General features: G+C 34.4%; 1 protein-coding gene and 1 long non-coding RNA gene across 2 annotated transcripts in view; both read left to right on the forward strand.

Moving 5' to 3' along the window:
* LOC117175957 overlaps positions 1–1335 on the forward strand; it is an 18495-nt gene extending 17160 nt beyond the window's left edge. The window contains exon 3 of the long non-coding RNA XR_004467555.1: positions 305–1335. This is a non-coding gene — a long non-coding RNA (uncharacterized LOC117175957). The remainder of the gene's footprint in view (positions 1–304) is intronic.
* Positions 1–5269, forward strand: part of LOC117175956 (puromycin-sensitive aminopeptidase-like) — a 44565-nt gene that overhangs the window by 29601 nt on the left and 9695 nt on the right. The window lies entirely within an intron of this gene.

Below are 5269 nucleotides of genomic sequence, written 5' to 3' on the forward strand. Positions count from 1 at the left end.
AAATTAAAATTCGAAAATTTTTTCTAAAGCCTCCAGGGGACTTCGTTTTCGCACGAAAAAATTTTATGTGCCCTTATTGCATCCGGACCCACAATTGGCTTTTACCAATATACAACCTCATTTTTTGGAACAGAAAAAACTTGGAAATTAAATCGTTTTGTACTGAAAGGTAATGGTTTTCCTAATCTCTCCAACTTTTATTGCTCTAATTGTCTTATGATTGTCTTATCATTCAACTAGTGGAGACCAAACCTTATTAATTACAGGTTTGGAATAATAATAAAAATAATAAAAATGGTTTTAGGTCGAACAAATTCATCTTTAGACGATCAAATGCAAAAAATAGAAAAAGAATCTATTCTTATTGGACATGATGTAAATGGAAAACATCAAGAGGATGAATCTGCAACCATTTCTTCAATTATTATGTTCTCGGAAAAATTAGGCTACCTCCTCAAAAACTTAATACATTAGATTTTTCTAATTCAAAAAGAGAATATGGTTCTCGATCTCGGTCTGCTAATAGCTCTTTATTTTATGAACAAGTAGCAAATGGAGAGACTGTGCCTCGAGAATTGCTATTATATTCAAAATCATTGCGATCTGTGATATGCAAAACTTGTAAATTAATTGGAAAAAATGACTCGTCTTTAACACGCCGTTATAAAGATTGGAAGAATGCCTCACAATTTTTATATTCCATGAGAGAAGTAACAAACATCGCGAAAATGTACAAATCTGGCTTTTAGGATTTAGATTGCTGGGTGGATTAGATACTGCTTTGGAGAAAAGCTACGATAAAGAGTATCAGTATTGCAAAAAAACCCTTCAGCGGATTCTTAGTGTAATTAAATTTCTGCATACTCGAGCATTAGCCTTCAGATTAAGTAATGGAACTTTTGTTTCAGAGCACAAATGAAATTATTTAGGCATATCAGAACTCGTTGCGGAATACTATCGACTTTTAAAAGATCATATTAAGGGTACCTTTTCACGGAGGCCTGTTTTTTACTAATCGTTGAATTTATTTGACACATCGAGTTCGTATCTAGGTTCTCAACCGATAAAATTTTCCATAAATCAACAAGGAGCTAGAAATGAATCTTATGACAATTATTAATTCCACGATTAATTGAAAACAGGCCTCCGTGAAAAGGTACCCTAAGGGAAACTTTTCACGGAGACCTGTTGTAAATTAATCTTTGTATTAATTTGACACATCGAGTTCATATCTAGGTTCTCAACCAATCAAATTTCCCATAAACCAACAAAGTAGGTATACGGAAAAAAATCTTTAACGGGCCTCGTAGCAGAAACCACGGCACTGATGTGGTTTGTTCGGTCGTAGCCGTATCAATGACAAACGAAAACGGTCGCGGATTCGTATGCTATAATGCAGACAGTCAAACGCATGCAACACCCGCCGTCAAGCAAATGAGCGCCAATAGTTTCAGCGTCTCGAAACCATCGGCGCTTCGGACAGCGATGCACACGGTTTCGAGCTGAGACGGATGCGGATCACTAACGTTGTGTGGGATGGCATTACGCCGCATTACGTCTCAGCTCGAAACCGTGTGCGTCACTGTCCGAAGCGGCGATGGTTTCGAGGCGCTGAAACTATTAGCGATCATTTGCTTGACGGCGGGTGTTGCATACGTTTGACTGTCTGCATTAGAGCTTGCGAATCAGCGACCGTTTTCGTTTGTAATTGATACGGCTACAACCGAACAAACCACATCAGTGCCGTGGTTTCTGCTACGAAGCCCGTTAAAGATTTTTTCCCGTGTAGAAATGAATCCTACGGAAAATATTAATTCCACGATTAATTAAAACCAGATCTCCTGAAAAGGTACCCTAAGAACTACGTTAATAAAGGAATAGGAGATGTATCGTATCTTTCTAAGCTTACCTTTTCACAGAAGCCTGTTTTGAATTATTCGTGGAATTAATATTTTTCATATGATCTTTGTTGCCTTATGGCAAATTTGATTGGTTGATAACCTAGATACGAACTCGATGGGTCAAATTAATTTAACGAATAATTCGAAACAGGTCTTCGTGAAAAGGTACCCTAAGAGCATCTGCAATGATTTCATTGAATAAAATAAATATTTGTATCCAAAGAGAACTCAATCGGTCAGATACTTTTTGAGTTACCTTCCGGGCAATTATGAAAAATATGAAACCGAGAAAAATGCGTTTAAAGATTCACATGTTGAAAGAAAGGCAGCATCGGCCGGCTAGCGCGAGTCGCGCGGGGCGCCTTATAGGGTTTAAAGAATGTATCTGCGCCTCTGAAACATGCATGTTTTTTGGGAAGACAAGCTTCCATTTAAGGGAATGTGATACTTACAGTTTCCTTGGCTTTTTTTCCATAAAAAGGAAAATTTTTTAAAACTGAATTTGGAGATGCTATAAAATATCATAACGGACGTCCTCGGACTCTTTTTTGAGGGATAATAACAAAAAAATGTATTGTGCTAAATAAAAATTTTATGCATATGCATTATTTTGAGGTTACGTTTTTTTTTTCATCTCTGCCTGTCCGATAATCTGGAAATTATTTATGAAATAAGCTTTTTTGATTGCCTACAAACAGGGTTAGTTCCGGGAGACTAGTTACTATGTTTATTTGTAAGTCCAAAGTTTTCGGCCAAAAATATTTTGTAGTTTGGAAGTAACGCTCGGGTGAATTGTAACACGCATAACCTCGAAATATACACGCACGTTGTTAGCAATATCAGAAATTTTTTGATAAAAAAAAAAAAAAAGTGGGGACGTCCGTTAGCATGTTTGCTATTATTTCCCAAATTTTTAAGACAAAATATTTATTATTCTAGAAAAAAGCCGGGGGAACCTAAAACTGGTAAAATCGACAATTTTCTAAGTATCACATGCCCTTAAGCAAAGAAAAAAATCTATTTTTTGAAGCCGTTACATGGGTTGCCCCCCTTAATCTTACAAGGAACATGTATTGAGTTAAGTGTCGTCGTAGAGTTGTACAAAAGTCTAGGAATATATGTTGCGAGCCTACGTAACCGTTTGGAATACTACGAAGAAGTGAAAAGACTAACACAATGTAATGATTATCAGGATGAGAACAGAACGCGCAGAAGAAAAAAATTATTCTATGATGAAGCTAATAATTTTACAGAATTTAGTGCTCGTGATAACCTAAAAATAAATGTATTCTTCACTATCATCGAAGCCATCTGTGCCGAATTGTCGAAAAGAAGTGCTTCTTACGAAGTGATTGATGACTGATTCCACTATATCAGATAGATGAAATCATGTTCAAATGAATTTATTAGACAAAAAGCGAAAGAGTTATCTCAAATTTACTTTCAAGATTTAGATAGATAAGTAGTAGGAAGAATGTATTCATTTTAATACGTTCCTAAACACTATACAAGCCTCAAAGAAAGCGAATGCTCAGCTGCCGCGTTTATATGAATTATTCACGAGAGGCACCTGATAACTTTATACACGAATCTTGAAATCACACTTCGAATGAATCTGAGTATATTATCGACGAATGCTAGCGGAGAGCGATCTTTCTATGTTTTAAGGCGAACTAAAAATTGTCTAGAGAACTTAATTGAAAACGCACTTCTTTCTGCTTTATCATTCTTTTTTTTTCCAATGCAGATCTTGTTAGTAACACCAATTTTGATGAAATTATAAGTATATTTGCGCAGTTGAAAGCAAGAAGGCGGTATTGCAACTCCACAATATTTAACAGGATAATTATTTTATAAATTCGAACTGTGGAACATGTAATTATGTAATGCAATATATATTAGAAGTATAATAAAACTATGTATTATGAAATATTTCTCTTTTTTATTTCAAGAACTTTTTGATTTTATTTTTTTCTATTAGGGAAAAATTGAAATAAAAAAATTAATGATTGAAAATTAAGTTTTACGTGTTTGAATAAAGTTATTAAGTTAAATTTATAAAATGTAATTTACTTTTGGTAAAATAATTGAAATCTCGAAAATTATATTTAGTGGTGGTGGTGGGGGGGGGGGGTCTAAAACGGCCATGGCCTAAGGGCCCAACATTTTTTACTCCGGCACTGTATCCATCGATTACTTTATTCCATATTTAATTTATTTAAAAACACCCTTAACAGTAATAGGATATACCGGGATATCCCATTTATCTCCTATGTTGTCCCAAGGATATCCCAGGGATAACTCGTCGGATATCACGCAAGGCGGAAATTTGGATACACCAGGATATCCCTGGGACGTTCACGGGATATTCAAATGTCCCAAGTAGAATACACATTAATTTTCTATACCCTACTTGGAACATTTTAATATCCCGTAAACGTCTCAGGGATATCCTGGTAAGATCCTTTTTTAAATTCTATATCCATTGTATCGATTCCACCAGTGTTAGATTCCCTCGGTTTTTTTTCTACCATGATACAGATATAGTCTTCAAACTCTGCGGAATGATAATGAACATGCTAAATTTGACTAATGTGTGTGTACTTTGAGATTATGTGTGTTACAATTCTCCCCTGCTTTACTTCCAAACTATACAATACTTTTGGACGAAAACTTGGGAAAAGCAAAAAACATAGTAACTAATGTCCCGGAACTAACCTAGTTTGTAAACAATTTAAAAAGTTGATGGCATAAATAATTTCTAAGTGGCTATCGACAGCATCGGTACGACAGAGACCTACATTATCGGAATGACAGGCAGTTGTAAACCGATCCTAACCTGAAAATAATCCTCATGCATATAATTTTTATTTAGTACAATCATTTTTTTTTGTTATTATCCTTTAAAAAAGAGTTTAAAAAAGAGTTATAATATTTTATAGCATCTCCGAATTCAGTTTTTAAAAATTTTCATTTTTGTGGAAAAAACCCGAGGGAACTGAACCCGATTTACCACACGACAAAGTATCACATGCCGTTAAGGCCATGTGACGAATGGGTCACTCGAAACGCTACATCCGTTTGAAAATTTTGGGCACTAAATAAGAAGCACTAAGAGAGGTGGTTCTGGCTCGAAATTTTTATAATTATGAAAAAAGTATTAAAAAATTTTTTTTTCTTTTTTCATAATTATTCAAACTTAGGACATGAAAATATATATATGTTTTTTGCATGTCAATATTTTTTACTATTTAAAACATGTTTCAAGTATATTTACTGTCATAAGTGTATTTTTTTTTTATTTTCACAATTGAAGCTTGAGAATATAAGATTGAATAAATTAAGTTGATTTAAATTAGAAGAATTTA

The sequence above is a fragment of the Belonocnema kinseyi genome, chromosome 7 (genome assembly GCF_010883055.1).
Source record: "Belonocnema kinseyi isolate 2016_QV_RU_SX_M_011 chromosome 7, B_treatae_v1, whole genome shotgun sequence".
NCBI lineage: Eukaryota > Metazoa > Arthropoda > Insecta > Hymenoptera > Cynipidae > Belonocnema > Belonocnema kinseyi.